At 39.7% G+C, this 18,777-nt stretch overlaps 1 protein-coding gene across 3 annotated transcripts in view; it reads left to right on the forward strand.

Moving 5' to 3' along the window:
* EFNA5 (ephrin A5) overlaps positions 1–18,777 on the forward strand; it is a 331,738-nt gene that overhangs the window by 146,138 nt on the left and 166,823 nt on the right. The window lies entirely within an intron of this gene.

Here is an 18,777-nt window from a genome sequence, read left to right on the forward strand (position 1 = left end):
GGAATTGTTGCAGCATTGATTTGTTTATATTACAGATCCGTTCATATCTAGCTGCTAGCAAAATCAGTATGTATTGAAATCTCTGTGGTGTTGGTTGTTGTTCTGTTTGGAATTAAACTGCCGAGGCTAAATCAATTGGAATTACAGATCAAGTTGTGAGTCAGAAGTTACTGTCATTTGACCTATTCTTTCAAAATAACGTGCTGATTCACCTGGGAGTAAAATATTGATGAATTCCTTTACCACTATCAACTTTGAGGGTTATTTATCAATGTCTTCCGGCTGCAAACTGGGGCAAAGAAAAGGCACTGGGGTTTATTAAGAGAAAATATTAACCTCGAAACCAATGTTATTTTCTTAAGGGGTATATTTGGTGCTATGTTCTTGCACCTGTTTTGCAGACGAGACTTTGATAATTGACACCTTTGTGCTGAGGTAGTTACTCCCATCCCCAGTGTGGCAGCTAGGACTTTGATCAATACCCCTTAGTGACTGCTGATTCATATATGTTAATGAGTATTTTATAGATAATTGACACATAATTTGAAAATAATACACACCTGAACATGCAAATCGGTGACGAATTAAAAGCTTATATAATGATTAAAACTTACTTATCAAAACCTCTGACAATGCTCCATTAACCCCTATGCCTGCTCCAGAGGTGTTGGGCAAGCATCATTTATTTAACCTCTGCCACTAAAAGAGTTAAAATGTATGACAGCCAAATATTGCTTTATTATATACAATCAGACCTTTTCCCCAGTGATTTAAAGGAGAATTGATTTAATGGATTTGGCTATTTTAAGAGGCTTACAGAAATCAGTGTGTAGCTGACTTTAACTTTGACAGATGTGTCCCTGATCAGAGCAGTAGCATAGCCACCCAATAATCCGTTTTATTCTTACCAGATAATAAGTGCAGTACAACCACACTTATAGATTGTAAGACTTGCGCTTGTCAGCTTTGATGAGATGAACAGAGCAGACTGTATTATTGATAAGATACTTTGACATTTTCAAAGCAAATCCTTGAAGACGTTTTGCTCAAAATGATGCTATATCATATCATTTGTTTAATATGTTTTGCAGCCAAGTGTAGTCTACCCTGGCAGATAAAGGGTTACATTAGTTAATATATTTGTTATGGTGCACTGTACATCTTTCTTTTTTTTTTTTGCAGTCCCATATACTAATATATGCTTCAGTTGCAAAAAAACATACAATTCATGAAAAAGAGTCCTCCTGCAATATATATTGCAATTATTTCCTTTATTTTAATGATTCATATGTTTCTACACAGAAGAAGAACCCAAATAAACCTTTTGAGTCATAAAGACAAATATTGCAGCAATCTATTATGTTTTAGCAACGGATCGTTTTTAAATAAAGTACAGTTTACTGTACTAGTAATGTAGCACTATGTAATGTATTCAATTAACTATTACAAATACATCTTTCTACTTCAATCTAACAAACAGTTTTCTCCATTAGCACACCACAGAAGTACTTAGTATGCCTCCCTGGGGCGTCAGGCAGGGGCCTCTGCCCTGTCTCCCCCACCATTGATTGTTTTACCTTATCTATATTTGGAGATGAGCAAAAAAAAAAAATGTGGATTTGAATCCGCCTTTGATTGGCCGGTTCCTTTGGTCCGCAGATCGGTCTCAAAAAAAGTGATTTGTTTTTTTCCGAGTTTTTTTATTTTATTTTTTTCACCGCTGACTTTCCACACGGCGGATTAATAATCCATGCGTGGATTTTTAACAATCCGGCAACGGATTGTGTAATCCGCGGATTGGATTCTTAAACAATCTGTCCGGATTGAATCCACTGGCGATTTTGGAGTCATCTGTACGGATTGAAACTGGAACAATCCATTGACGGATTTTACACCACGGAAAGGATTTTCCAGAGAAAGCTCGGGGAATTCCGGGGAATGGATTTTGACAACTCAGCCCAACTCTATCTATAGTGCACTTTATTTAGTTTTGCAGCACACTATATAATCTGGTTTGTTAAAAAATGTAGTTCCTTCATATGCTTTAGGTGCTTCTTGCTGTGTGAGTACAGGCATACCCCGCTTTAAGGACACTCACTTTAAGAACACTCGCGAGTAAGTACATCTCGCTCAATAGGCAACGGCATCGCACGCATGCGCCGGTCAGCACGTCCTGAACAGCAATACCGGCTCCCTACCTGTACCGAAGCTGTGCGCAAGCGGGGAGACTATAGAGCCTATTACACATGTGTTATTTACATCAGTTATGCACGTATATGATGATTGCAGTACAGAACATGCATCGATAAGTGGGAAAAAGGTAGTGCTTCACTTTAAGTACATTTTCGCTTTATATACATGCTCCGGTCCCATTGCGTACGCTAATGCGGGGTATGCCTGTACTGTAGCTCGACTAGTGTGGCTGAATCAAACTATGAAATGGCAGAGCTACGGTAAATTGCTTACCTATCACCAAATCTAACAGAAGCACAGAACTATCTAGTGTTAACCTTATTGTTAAACATATACTAGAGTTACTGGCTATCCACTTCTTTAACCCTGGCTGTGTGGAAAAGATGTGCAATATGGCAGGCATGTGCTTATTCTGTAGGTCTCCATGTTAAAATGGATGAGATGTAAAAGGTGGCACGGTGTACTCATTTTCATGTCATTACCCAGAATCCATGGCTGCAGAAATACTTGTATAACATAAATAACTTTTTTTTAAAATTTAAATTAGTTGTTAATGCAAAAAAACTATTATTGATCAATAAATAAACTCATATACATAATAATGGCACACAAAGTTTGAAGCAAATACTTAAAAGTAAATGCCATGAGATAATGGCGGTATGTATCAACTAAACCGCACCATATTTATTGAAGAAAAGTGTCCCATAGGAAACAGTTGGATTTTTTTGCCTTAATATATATATATATATATATATATATATATATATATATATATATATATATATGCAAATACAACTGTATGCTCATCTGCATGTCTTAGGCAGGTCTGCAACCCTGCCTTTCCCCATTATCACCCAGCATACAGCACTTCCACTGCAGCAAGGGATTCTGGGAAATGACATGCAAATGAGCACACAGTGTCACTTTTTGCCTCAAAAACCATTTTTAACATGGTTCCCTATAGGCTTAAGCTTGCTGCATGGTCACAGCTTTGAGCACAGCCAGGGTTAAGGTGCATAACAGAAAACCACCCACAGACAGCTGTATATATATATAGAGCAATTGGTGTGCCCCAGTGTTGCAGCGGAGAGACTTTGGTAAATCTACCCAAATAATACTTAAATACAAAAGCATCAAATAACTGGTTTCACATTAATTATGGATTTGATGTACAAAAACCAGATGTCATACCAAGAATTTTGTATTAAAAGACATACAGTCGATCTTACCATTGTTTCTTAAAGTACATGTTTTTACATACAGTAGATATCGTTTTTTTACTAAAGATATAAAATGATGCCATTGTAATAAAGTAGAAATTGGGCAAAAGTTGGGTAGAAATTATACTTTTCATATGCAAACCTATTTACATAGATTTGATACCAAATTATTTGGCATATATTTGACATGCACTGCAAAGCAGAGCAGCCCTTATGAATACTTTGTATTGGCACTCTGCTTTTGTTATTGAAAATTCTCCATAGACTTTTTTCATTCCAGCAAAACCACTATCTTATGTGAGATAAAATGGCAGCCGTTTAATGCAATTCCACAAAAACTTACAACTGACAAGTCATTATCTATGGAATGCTACAGCTTCCAAATGGGAACATATTTACTAAGCAGTATTCTGCTGGAAAACACCCTCTGGGGATGGAAGACACCCTGCTTGACTTGAATGGACAATAATATGTCTTCTAACACTGGGAGGTGTCTTATTGCAAGAGACTGCTTAGTAAATATGGCCCACAAACTTTGTAGATGACATACAGTAAAATGGTGTTTCAACATCAATTAGTATGGACTGCACTTTTAATAAAATAAAGTTCAATGTCTTAAGCCAGCGGTGCGCAAACTCCCCGCGCCTGCGTCCCACTACCTGCTCCCTCCTAGGTCGCGCCACCCCCTCGCGTCAAATGATGCTGCGGAGTCATGTGACCCATGGCGTCATTTGACGACATGTCTCCATGGCAACGGGCGTCATTTGACGCAGCGTTGTCATAGAGACGTGTGACCAGAGCCTGGTAAGTAAGTTTACAGAGGCCTCGCGCTGCTAGCGCGGGGCCTTTGTAAATGCAACGCTCCCCCCCCCCCCATGAACGTCTCGGGGGAAAATGTTTTTATTATTAATATATATATATATAATTTCACTTCAAAATGTTTTTTTCTTCTCTATCTTTTTAATCCGTAATGTAATATATTGTTATAGGTTCAAAGCACTTAAACCTTGGTTTTTAACACCACATCACATATATTGTTCCCCTATCGAACAAAAGAACATTTCCCTTTCCAGGGCTCTATTACACTGTCCTGAATAGCAGAACTGATTCTCTGCCAGAGTGGCTAGCAAAACCTGGCAAAAGCTTGTCCTTCTGGCAGCGTAAGGGTCTGATTCCTCAAAGAACAACCACCTACATGCGTTTTTTTTCTTCACATATTGGATAAGTTAAATACACAACCAAGTCGTCGCTCTTTGTTAGGTTAGAAAACTTTAACCTCAGGCTATTTCCATGGCTTACGTTAATCTTTTAAAAGGCTTTCTTGCTGCTTTCATGCATTTTTTAAACTCTTTCTTTGCTAACAGGTTGGCAAACATCATCATCACATAATTTATTAGTTGCTAGGGTAACTGCCAAATCTGTAAATTGAGCAGCAAAACCTCTCATGCTGTTTACACCTATTTGGGGTTTTATTTGATTAACCACGCACATGTGCATGCGTATATCCAAGCCCTCATATATGGCATGTTTTCATAAAACAACTTCTTGTTATTTGCATTTAGAAATCGGTAGGAACTCCATGAACTACCACACTGCACATGATAGTAATTAATTACTGTCGGTTTGTTTGGGTTTTTTTTTTTTTTTTTGCAGAGAAAATATTGACTTTGGGGAGGAGAGAGTGAAATTCTTTAAAGTTTTGAGATACTGTTACTAAACTACATTGAGGTCCAGAGCAGGTTTCTTTGTGCCAGTTCCAGTATGAGATACTTTTTATTTCTGTTCATTTGCATACATAATAAGTATTAAAACCTCGTTTGTTATTACAAGGGATTAATTTTAATAGAGAAATAAAGCAGAAGGATGGCAGATAAGCACACTTAAACCTCCTCAGCTCAACAGCAAGCTTGTAAAATGCAAGCACTGAATATGATAAGCCTGGCATTACCTTCTAATTAGAGTTTCATGTTTAAAATATGTACTTTACTCTCTTTTTGTAAACTCCCAAGGCGCCTTTATACCTTTGTGGTAGGTGACCACATATGGGACAAAAAAAAGAAATCGGGAAGTTTTGAGGGATGAGAAGCAATTTCTGGAAGATTTCGGACAGCCCAGAGGAGAATACAGGTGGAGAAGAGGAATGGAGAGGAAGGACGTTGTAACCAAATGGGAATGTGGACCCAGGCATGGACATTCTACCAACTCCTTAGCAGACATCAGTATACCACAGGCCCTAGAAATCTGTACACGTACTAAGTCTTACCACACACGTCCCTGTCCATTGTATATCTTATACTTTAGAGCTATCTTGATGTTAAAGAAAAGCTGCGGAATTTATTCCTCAAAATGTGGTGTGGTGTTTGTGTGTGTTTGTGTCTGCTGTTGGTGGTGGGAAAGACGGGTAGAGGTAAGTGGGGCACCCACAGGTCAGGGTTAGCTTCAAACAGCCATTTCTATGCAAAAGAAATTACATGTTAATACATCAATCCCACATGATAGCAAGAATACATGCTATTAAACCTATCAATGTAATTGGCTTCCTCAGAAATATTAAATCCCCCTTAATCTAACAATTGTACTTATTTGTGACTTAAAAAAATAAGACACATTGTTGCCCATTTACTTGAATAGGCAATAAGGTGAATTCCAGCACCTGAAGGTGTTTTATGGAAAAGCACTGCTTAGTAAATCGCAGCCTTAATCTATTCAATATGCGTGTGACAGTAATTCACTTTGGCCTTGCAGGGACTGCACGTTTTAGTAAGTAAAGGACTGTCCAATAGAAAGCCACAACCAATGAGGTTGGTGCTGCCTATTGGTCTGCGGGACTTGCAACATTTGTCGGCCTTATTGAGTTTCCTAAAGGGGGGGACAAGAACAGCGGTAACTACGCTGGTATCTGCGGAACCAGGGGGACCACAGAGCTAAAAATAACATGTTCTCCTCCAGAGGACCAGACTCTAGTTCTGTGAAATAATATAGGTGTGTATTTAAAAAATGGAGTACTTTGAATTGCTGCTTTCAAATGTAAAGTAAGTGTAATAATTGTCCCACATCAAGGAACGTCTTTATATTATTTGCAGAGTGTAAAAGTAATCTTTATAAAGCCAGTGCGTGTAATACCCGTTCTAACAGTCTCTTCTCTGTAAGCCACATCCTTTCTATAGGCAGTAATGGATTTCTCAGAATTAGATAGCATGTGTTTATTTTACAAGCTTTCATTAAACAATTGCACAAAGTGACAACATGATACATTACCATTGGAAACTGTAATCACTTCCCTTCATGCTGTAATGTTAAATTATAATAAGAAGCCAGAAATGATCCCTTCCAATCCATCATCACAGTTAATCCAGGATGGATTAGGCAGATCTAAATGGTATTGTAAAAATGATAGGATAGATTCACACAAATATCCATTGGATTGTTAATTACAACAGAATAGCCAGTGATGTCTGAAAACATATCTTAAGTAGACAACCTATAAACTCGTGGTTTGTACTAAATATAGTAGTTGTGATTTTGTATGCCCTTTCAGCAGCCTATCTACAACCAGAGCACTCCTGTTCAGGCATATGCAGCTTTGTTCCATTTATAGTGTTGTAAGTGATAAACCAGCTGTAGTCTGCATGCCATATCTACTAGCCCATACAAAGAGGGATAGCTAAAGTACAGTACATGAGAACGGTTATTGTTATACAGAAGTGACACAAGTGATTTATGAAGCGCCAAAATGGCTTTGCTTTGAAGAGGTTCTGTCTTTACATCTGTCTTTTGTGCTTATTTCTGTTGTCTTGGCGACATTCTGTCCCCAAAGGCCCTTGAAATAGTTTTGTGGTCCTGTTGAAAGTGAATGGAACCCCCTCCCCTTTATTTTTCCTTTCTGTGGCCGTATAAAACAAAGCCTGTGAATGAGAAATCAGGGGGAAATGGGAAAGTGAGTCACTGTGCTTTGTCACAGTTACACTCACTTCATCACACCTGACACAAGCTTAACAGCACTTACAGTTCAAAGGAAAAAGCAGGCCTTCCTCTGGTATCATTTAGTCTCAGGTTTGAAGCTGTCAAATGAGAAATGCTTCACAATGTGCCTTTTTGAAAGAAAATATTGAAATGAAGCTGTTTAGAGCAAAACTCTGTTTTTCTTTTAGATTTGAATGTTTTTTGAAAAGTCTCTTAAAAAACCTGCATCACTTGTCATAGATCCTATTCCCACTGTTAAGACTTAGGAGACACTGATATTTTACGCTTCCGTGTGTTAAATGCGTTTTAAAGAATGCCGGTGTACTGCCAACAGTAAAACTTCAACTAAGCCTCCTAAATTTCCTTCCAAGCTTTAGTATTTCTTTTTGGCATCAGCTTTCGTGTAATTTAAACATAATGTTGCCTTAAAAAGTTATGGCTTACATTATCTGTATGTTAAAGTCTATTCAACTACAATTGAGGCTTTGCAGAAAGGTCCGGCCTCACTACAGCGCAGCATGGCAGGACAGACGGCTCTAGTACTTGAACATGTTCCATGGGATCTATGAGCCATGGAAATATAACTTTACCTTGAAAAATCTTTGAAATCCTGCATTTTTGTATGAACTGGGTTCATATCATCATTATGTGAAGAAAAATGACATCCCTACGTATTGGAGGTTTAATAATTTGTACTGAGTATGCGTTTGAGGGCTCTAAAATAACATAGGGCCAGATGCATCAGCCTAAGATCTATCCACTAAAGAAAAGAACCTGCTGTTTACCTCGTAAGAGGCGGGAGCGAGGGAAGAGATCCAGGCCATTTTGCTAGACGACCAAGTGATATACTGTATATATATTCTCTCAAACTCGCCTTCAAACAAATTGTGGAGAGACACCTGTGCTCAGAAAGGAGCATACCTGGGAGATCTGTTACTAGATCGTTAAAATGTACTTGGCATATTCCACATATCTAAGGCTGGGGCCATGGTACTGCAGACCGTGCAGGCGCGTCCGCGCGGAGGCAGGTGGGGGTGCGCGCTGCGTGAGAAATTAGTTAAACTGAATTCTCAGCGCGACAGATAGGTCACGTGAGCAGTTTGCCCAATGAGGGCGAACCAGCTTCGTAACGCCCCCCACGGCCCGTCCACCATAGCCAGGTAAAGCACCCGCTTACCTCACGCCTCCGCGCGGGAGAAGGTACCATGGCCTCAGCCTCAGATGTGCTCCTTTTTGAGCACAGGTGCCTCTCTGCTGCAAGGTGGGTTTGAGGGGGATATATATATATATATATTGCACTTGGGACTCTAGTAAAATAGGACTTTCACTCGCGCTCTCCTGCTCCCCTTCTCTCACTCGCGCTCTCCTGCTCCCCTTCTCTCACTCGCGCTCTCCTGCTCCCCTTCTCTCACTCGCGCTCTCCTGCTCCCCTTCTCTCACTCGCTCTCTCCTGTTCCTCCCTTCTCTCACTCTCTCCTGCTCCCCTTTCTCTCCTGCTCCTCGCTTCTCTCACTCACTCTCTCCTGCTCCCCTTTCTCTCCTGCTCCTCGCTTCTCTCACTCACTCTCTCCTGCTCCCCTTTCTCTCCTGCTCCTCGCTTCTCTCACTCACTCTCTCCTACTCCCCTTTCTCTCCTGCTCCTCGCTTCTCTCTCTCTCTCTCTCTCTCTCTCTCTCTCTCTCTCTCCTGCCACCCCTCCCCTTCGCTCCCTCTCCTGCCCCCCTTCTCTCACTTGCTCTTTGCTCTCTCATGCCCCCCCCCTCTCTCTCTCCTGCACCCCTACCACATCTCTCTCTCCATCTCCTGCCCCCCCCCTTCTCTCACTCCATCTCCTGCTCCCCTCCCCCCACTCTCCCTCTCCAGCAAAACCCATATTTCAGGGCCTGGATGTCGCTGTTGCTACCTTTTGGTAAGACATGCTTTAATGTCAGGTTATTTGAAGCTAACGCAAGACAGTGCTAAATGAACCTAACATTATCCCTATGCTAATGAGTTAAACGACTGCCATTGTTTTACATATAATTAACTTCGTGGATTGTCCCGTTAAACTCAGGGAAAATAGCGTCAGTTACCTATTTATCGCCGCTTGCTGCATCTGGCCCATAGTTCATAGCGGGACAGTCTACATTTATACTTGTAAACACAGTCTCTACCAGTAATCTCAAGATCAACTACGCACACCCCTTTCATATTCTTAAAACATACCAATTTATTATATTAACTCAGACGATATCCCGAGCATCTGGGTGATCAGGGAGATTAGCGGTACAATTAATTCAAGTTTTATTCGCATTCAGGGGTCTTGGCAGCAAGAAAAGCATTCAACTGTCAGTCATAAGTTCCATCTTATTCACTTGCAAATTTTGGTCTATTAACATATGCATTAAATATCCTGTCCTGTGGTGTCAATTGTAACACACCTCTTTATTTATTTATTTTAATTTAGACTAGATTACCAGAAAAAAATACTGCACCAGGTTTGTTAAGAGAAATCTATTTTGTTGGAGTAGGAGTTTATTAAAATGTTTCTATTTTAATACCTGTTTGGTAGGAGGTCAGAAGAGTAGACATGCTTTGGCTGTCCTGTAAACACAAAGAAAAGAAAACAAGAATAGGAAAGTACTGTGGTGTTGGCATCTCAAAAATATATTTATTATTCAAATATATACAATAAAATATTCACATACACAATGCAAGGTGCTGACTGTTTTTGGGCATTATAATTCTAGAAGCACATACGTATGACACGTGATTTCCTGCATCTGCAATCAAGAATTTTGGAAAGTGTGAATATATTTGCATATTTTAAAGAAGAAATGTTACTGTATCTCCCCCAAAAATTATCTTTATGTGGCCAGGTCTCCCTCTGGGCTTCCCCTCGGCCCCTTGGTTTACCGCTTAACTCCAGTAGAGCGGTGGAACCGTTGGCGCGTGCAGGGAGATGTCAGGATGGTGAGCAGGTCGCCAGAGGTCCGCGGTGCACCTGACAGCGGGGGCCGCCATGTTGAGCTACAGCGGCCATCTTTGTGAACCTCACGCATGTGCAGGAGGCATTGCAAGCGGTGGCCATTACAGAGTAGTTCGCAGGGGAACTACAGTCCCCAGAAGGCACGGGGGTTGCTAGTCAGGTGGCTAAGCTTAGCCAATCGCACGGCCGGATACGTTTGGCACGCCAGAGACCACGCCAGTTGGAGCTGGGACACAGAAGGGTAAGGGTGTAGGTGCAGGGTGTCTGTGGCCCCTGCACTAGGACAGAGACCCCCTATTAGGCCCCAGGTAGGCCCGATTCCCCTGTAAGATTGTGGCTGCTTCAGGGACAGGCCTCTTAGACAGGGATGTGAAAAGGAAACTTATCAAATAGTGGCGCTCTAAATAAATCAAATCTTGCTAGAAATAGTGAAAATAGTGATTCAATAATCTACGGGTGATACTTGTATAGACACATCAAATAAAAATAAAATGAAAACAGTGATTAGATAATCAAAGGGTGATACTTATACAAACACATAAACTGATGCTGCTATAACCCGGTAAGGATTTCTCTGTCTGTCCTCTTGGTAGATAATGGCGGTGATTCTCCAGGAAGCGCAAGGATATGTGAAAGTAAAAGAATATATTGATAGTGCAATATTGTATGTGATAAGTATAAATAAGGCTGTTCTATTACAAATGTACTCACAAGCGTGACACGCACGCCACAGAGGAGGGGAACCATCGCTACCACCTATCCGGCTGCTGAGATCCACTACGTGTGGTCGAAATGCTTTTAAACTTTTGAAACCATGTGAGTGTAATATTTTCCACTTACCTTTTAAAAATCCTTTGTATACAGTCTGCACTATGTCCAGTCTTCTTATTTAAGGTCTTTTGGAGTCTACATGGGGGCTGAAACTGAACTCCTGACCGCTGTGTGACATCCATATCACTCAAAGATACCTTTATGTGCCCTTAATCTCCTCACGCTTGTGAGTACATTTGTAATAGAACAGCCTTATTTATACTTATCACATACAATATTGCACTATCAATATATTCTTTTACTTTCACATATCCTTGCGCTTCCTGGAGAATCACCGCTCTTAGACAAGGACTCTGCCCCATTAGCTGATCAGGGTTAACCATACTCCGGGTTTCGCCCAGAGACTACGGGTTTCGGCCTCGTATCTCTTGGCTACGGGTTTACCTAGTAAACCTCTGGGTGGCGGAAACCCTGGACGGGCAGTGGGCGGCTTCTCCCGGCATGCTCTGGCATCTTCATCCTGCAACTCTTCTCAATATGGCCACGCAGCGTCAATTGGCGCCGCATTGCCATGCCTACGGGAACGCTACGTGGTGTATACGCATCACGTGACACCTGTTGCCATGACAACGAGACACTACGTGATGTCATGTAGCATCCCATTGTCATGACAACGCAGCACCATGTGACGCCGAAGCTGCCATGCTCAGAAGAGTTGCAGGGGGAAGATGCCGGGAGACGCCTCTGAAGGTAAGCGCAGCATTTAAAAATTCTCCGGGTTGGCCTTCACTGGAAGGTGGCAACCCTGGTTTTCACGGTAACCAAATGTTTTGTAATGTTTTACAATCTTTACATAATCATACTCCTAATCATAGGAGAAGGAGCAGCTCAGTGAGTAAAAACACTGTGTTTGAATCAAGGGGCCTTTTGCAAGTCACTCTAACTCTGCGCTGCTTACGGCGCCCCATACTGTAATTGTGTTTGAGTCCCAATTTATTTGAGTCCCATAGGGAGATAAGCGCTATGTGAAATAAAGTTATTAAAAATAATAATATGACGCTCTTGTGCTTAGACTGTACATTATGTGCAGGGAGGTTGTAAATGCAGACTTGATCTCTCTTATTGTTTTGTTTATTGCATAAGTAGTTAAGCGTGATAACGGGGAAGCACAAAAATGACCAGATAATGTTTTAATTTAACAAACCATAAAAAATGAAATCATACTTATTTTTTTACAAGTAAAGCCAAAAATTAGTTTTGCAAACTTAGGGCGTCATTTTTTATAGCAAATCAGATGAAGTCAGTAATGGCGTCAGTCTATGTACCATTTTCCTATTTTCCATTAGCACATCTTTAACAAATTACACAAGCATTTATTCACCCGCAATCTTTATATTTGTGTTTGTCTTTATTAATTCAGTAATACTTAGCCATGGCAGACATTTTTCGTAATGTCCAGATGTCTGTAATACCCAGACTTAAAAGTATTACGTTTAATGTATTTAAGAAATTATGTTCCATCTGTAACCGATTCTCCATCTGCATTGCCACGTCTAAAATGAGAATGCATTACTTTTGGAAAATAAGTAACACATTTTTTTATTTCCTAGGATTATATTTTAATATATTACTTTCTGTCCACTGTAAAAAGAAAACAGAATATCTCTTTGAGAACAGACCATAAATTATTAGTGAGTCTGCTGTAGCAAAACTGTGGGATTCTGAGCACAACCTGAGTATCAGTGGTAAAGTTAAACTCCCTACATGTAATTGAACCTTAAGGAGACATCTTTAAAATGATGTAATCTTTTTGGATTTATGTATATCTTTAATGCAGTATTGTTAAGCATCTAAAAACATGAACTGCATAAAAAGGAAAGTAATAATCTGATTCATTTAGCACCTTCACCAATAACAGATGAAACCCGTAGCATCAATTTTACAGCATATGCACACAGACCCCATTCTCCAGAGATAAATCCAACCAGTGCATATATGGTACTCTTATCTTCATGGTAGTGACTGAAGAACACCAGAAGAGCTAGGATAATAGTATTGTTATTACCAGGAGGCCAGGGTAGGAACTTAGGCTCAAATAGTATCCATGGAATACTGTAAGAATTCACATATCTGAAAAGGTGAAAAATATGAGAAATGTATATATTATTAATCTCGGTATGTAATGTGATACGTTTGTTATGGGTATTATCTGTACTTATTATAAATTGAAAGAATAAAAATAAATCATGTCTGTTACATTACTATGAGAAATAAATTAAGATAAGAATGACAAAGAACTTCTGATATGGAAATACCTGGCCAGCTGATGAAGATTATCCAAAACATGCTCTTTTCAAATAGAGATTTCTCTGGTTATGCTTCTAGAAATGGTGAATATCCATGGCAATTCATCTATCTCCGTCATACATTATTAGATTAATTAAGAGCATTCATCTTGTGAATTAGACAGATAATAAGTACTATTTATTTGATAATCTTTAGCAATGGAAGCATGTGAATGATGTGATGTCAAGGTCTCCTCATAATAGGAAAGATACTGAAGGCATGTATTGTTGAAGTATAATATTGTTGTAGGTTGTAATAGAAATGAATGCAGCTATAAGAGTGCTTTGTAGAAGACATGAAAATGTGCAGACCTTTTGAAACCTCCCGGGTCTCTTCTTTGTGTGTATCTGTACTTCTCAGAGGCCACCAGGACTGCGTGACTTTCAAGTACATTCTCGTATATATATCTCCTTTTTAATAAGTGTGTTTGTATGTGTTTGTCTCTATCTCAAAACGTGTTCATGGGAAGACCCATGTAACAAAATAAATTAAAATTGCTATAAATGGAGAGTGATGTAGGACCATATTTACTAACCAGTCTTCGGCCATAAGACATCTTCCAGTGCTGAAAGACTCCTTTTGGCCATTGAATTTAAATGGGCAATAAGGTGATGTCACGAACGGCACACCTGTGAGCACGTAACCTGCATACGGAACAAGGGTTAATACACATCTCTCAAGCTGGCCCACTTTTCAACTTCGCAAAGATCCCTCAAATGAACAATTTCTCCCCTCAATCCGTCTCAATATACCATCTGTCACAAACAGCACACAAGTGAACATGTGACTTAGATATGCAACCAGGGTTAATTAATACACATGGCAACTCTAGCCAATTCACATTTCTCCTCTGCAAGGTACTTTCAATGAGTTAATATTAACCCCTTAATAAATTGCAATTATATCTATCCTTCCGCCACCGAGAAGTATACAAAATATGTTATTAATATAAATCTGTCATGTTCTCAGGTACTCTGTACAAAGTGTGCAACAGTTCATTCAGAGGCCCAAAGCATCATTTACTAAATGTTTTAATATATATAAAAATACAGTGCTTATATAGCAGAAAAAGGATTACAAGAACATACAGTTACAATAAAGGCAGAACAGTGTCGTAAAATAAAAGGATAAAACAGAACTCTTAACAGTATGTTGCCATGTGATAGGTTTTTTCTCCCAGAGAGGTCACTGTCATAGAAATATGAAAATTCATATATTTGATCCAAAACACACCTCTGTTGAATTCTGATGTCATAACTCCAGGGCAAGCCCTACAGTATATACCATTCTTCTCCCATTGAAACCCACATAAGCCAAACCCCTGTCATAAATCAGCTGCTAGGTGGACGGTTTTATGAATGAGGAAAAAAAAAAAACTCCTAAAAAAAGACGTTTAAGTTCTTACCTCAAAATATGAACGCACTCAAAGGGGGCTATGCACTAAGCTCAATGCTTTTGCGTTCGGATGTTCAAAAAAAGCACGTCCGTTAAAAAGTGAGGCCGGAGACGCGATTCACTAAGGCCTTGAGCCCATTTTTTAACGTACGTGCTCAAAATAGCCACAGCGTACGTGTTGCTTTCCCCCCCCCCCTGCTAGCGTTCTTAACCTTCACATACGCTAGCTGATAGAAAAAAAGCCGCTTGTAACATTTGCATGGAGATTCTGTATCACCATGCAAGGCTGTTACAGGCGATCGTACACTAAATAAATACATTTTAATAATAGTGTCCTTGAGCAGGGGGTCTCCTGAGTTGAACCACATTGGTTTCAGGTCCGGGGGCCCCCTACTTCAGAAGATACAGGCCCCGTTATGGGGTGCCGGTATCCCCTGCACTTTAAAGCTCCCGCGTCACGTGACCGGGTTATTTACATTCTGCAGGGGATACCGGCACCCCATAAAGGGGCCTGTATCTCCTGAAGTAGGGGGTCCCCGAGGCTGAAACCAATGCGGTTCAGCTCTGGAGACCCCCTACACATCTACACTACTGTCAAAACACACATAACAATAAACAATAATTCCTTAGCGTAGCGGCTAGGGGTCAGCCGGGGACACCCGCCGGCCTGTTGTATGGGTTTTGCGCATGCAAAAATGTAAAGCAGGACATTTTTCTAAGTCCAGCTTTATTTGCGGCTACCTTGAGTTGATGTGTTTTCTTGAACGCAACTTTCGCGTACACTAAGGTTGCGTTGCTTAGTGCATCCCGCTTAAGGGCAGAATTTCACGCAAACAGGGTAACGAACGAGCAAAGTTGGACTTAGAAAAATGTCCAGAAAAAAGTCACTTTTAGAACGCAAAGTGCCTCTTTGCGCGGCTTAGTGAATCGTGTTCATCACGTTCTAAGAGCACTTTGCGTTCTAAAAACGACTTATCGGAGCTTAGTGCGTGACCCCCATAAAGTCCTTTCTCTAATACTTAGACACACATGAGTCATGTCAATAGATTCAGGCGATTATGACGGATGTAACGAGACTAATTTTGAACGTCTTGCTCCTAAATTTGAATGAGAAATGGACATCTGTGATTAGCACCTCTTACCCATGTAGTGTGGGTGTCTTATTGCATGCATCTCCTTGCAATGATTACAGATCTCTGAACTGTATACAGTACTTTAGAGTAGAGGCTATCACCGGATATCCTAATTTTTCAGAAATTCACTTTTTTGTGGAATACTTTCTTGGCCACGCCCCCTTAACCTTGCAGAATGCTCCAGAGAATGCCTTTGAAAATAACTTTATAAGGGTCCTGTTTATAAAGATGTCAAGACAGACATATTTGAATTCTATCTCTGGTAAAACAATTGCCCTTATCTCGAGATTCTATCAGCCCCATACAACACATCTCATCCTTTTAGTGTACCATAAGTGATAACCCACCAATAAGTACTCTTTGAAGCTCTGGACAGACACAGGAAGAGTCTTGACCTATCTTAAACCCAATATATTGTATATATATTATTTTAAACAAACAGTATCCACATTAACCCCTGAAGCACCAATGATTAAAATACATAATATTCCCCACTATTTCCATACAGGTGACTTCCAGATACTAAAGGTACCTTATTGCATAACCTGCTTAGTCATTTGTAGTTATGTATGCATTTCATACATATATTAATTTGTTTGATTTGTAAATGTAAGCCCAAAGTCTACAGTATTACAAAGAGCACAACAAGACATTTCAAAGAATTTAAAATACATGCTGCATGTAAGATCTCATACCTAATTAAATACAGGTATCAAGGCTAAACGATTAAATTATTTAACACAAATCAAAATGGCAACCATCAGAGAAAATACATAATTTTTCCAAAACTGAAATCTGTAGATTGATTTGACAATAAAGTTTGTAGTACAATGAAAAAGGAAAAATAAATGCACAAATTGGAGGATATTTTTTCTTGTACAGTATTTACTTGGTCGGATATGTGAAACTAGATCTCATAGATTAAGGGCCTTATATAGAGTTTTGTTGGGATACGCAAAAATAGCATTGGAGTAAACATATTAGTGCTGCACCAATGTAATTTCTGGGTTTACAATGCGATTTTGAGTTAAGCGCTAAAGTGTTGTTCGCATCTGGCTACAATCATGCTAATGAGTTCTTAGATTACCGTGATTGCTAATGTACATCTGTAACCATTACATGTTTGCACGTATTTGCACCATCAAATGCCTTTGAAAATGAAACTCTCATGGGTGTGAACTTTATCTGCCACTATAACCGCCCTATAAATTAGTTCCCTTCTTCCCCTGCCTCGTTGCTGCTTGTCCTGAAAAGCATTCAGTGGCAGGTAATGCCTGTGCATCAATAGAGCATTGCAAAAGCAGCCACGGTTCATCAAAATCCCCGGTGAAATTCATGTGTTCCTTTGTTGCGGTCTGATTTGTACCTGGGCAATGCAGGTTCTCCATTAAAAAACCATCTTACATTATGAACAGCGGTTAAAATTACTCTAAAGTGGATGCAAATCTATTTATATAATGTTTTACCAGGAAGTAATACATTCATTTACCTCTCATTTTCAAGTATGTCCTGGGCACCGAGTTACAATATTACATGGTTACATTAAATGAACAGGGCTATACATTATATTTAAAGACATTGCACGAACAGTTAGAGACAATATATGTTATAGGCGTATGTAGCAGTTACAGACCAGATTAAAATGTGAGACAGATGAAAGAATTTAGAGCAGGTGGCGGCTTTGAGAGTCTCTGGTAGATTGTTCCACTTGTGAGGTGCACGGTAAGAGAAGGAGGAGCAACCGGATTCATTGTTGATCATTGGGACTGTAAACAGTCTTTTGGAGTCAGATCTCATGGGATAAGTGCTGCACGTGGTAGGGGCGAGGAGCTTGTTCAGATAGGCGGGTAGCGTGCCCAGCAGGTATTTAAAGGCACACAAGACAGGAACGATGTACCTGGACTCCAGTGATAGCCAATCTAGTTCTTTGAGCATTTCGCAGTGATGTGTAGGTGCTATTTAATGTGCACATTATTTTTAGGAGCTGCAGACCTCCTGCAGTATTTGCACCTACATGTAAGTTAGTGCAACACCTCCACAGCTCTAAATTGGCCCATACAGGCTATATCCACTAAGTAGTGCTTAACCATAAGGCATTTTGTGTCCCATTCACTTGAATCAGCTGTACAGTTATTAACATGTTAGCAGCACTTAAGAAATATGGTCCTAAATGGTCTAGTTTATAATTGAATGATCTCCTCTGTTCACTGACATGTTGTTTCCTCTCTGCCTTTAAAAGGAAAGATACATAATTACTCTACCAGACAGTTTTTGAGATATGTCTTCCAAGGTACAGTATATCATATGACCTTAAAAGTAGTTGCAGGAAGCCTTAGAACATGCACAGTGCAATGTAAATAGATGAGAGACAAGTTTATCACACAGTGTCACATTAGATATATTAGCAGACAAATGAAAACAGTTAGTTCCAATTAGCTATACGGACAAAGGTTTATTTTTTTACCAGACACAGAAGTGACACATTCTAGATTTACTCTCTAATCTCACCAGATTAAACAAATACCAGAGACTGATTAAACGTAAGGATTTGTGACTGCCGGAATGCATAGCATTATAATAACTATCATTGAACATATATTATTTTTAAACAAGTCACATAATTGTAATTGTTTTTCCTTTCCATTGGAACCGAGCCAAGTCTTTGGATATTTTTTATAAAATCCAATTCCTAATCTATGTTGTGAATTTCCAGTGGCTATGCATTGACGAAGTATTTGATTTTCCAACATCTGTAATTAGTTTCTACCCCAAAATTAGCCAAAAGGCT

The sequence above is a fragment of the Ascaphus truei genome, chromosome 1, assembly GCF_040206685.1.
Source record: "Ascaphus truei isolate aAscTru1 chromosome 1, aAscTru1.hap1, whole genome shotgun sequence".
NCBI lineage: Eukaryota > Metazoa > Chordata > Amphibia > Anura > Ascaphidae > Ascaphus > Ascaphus truei.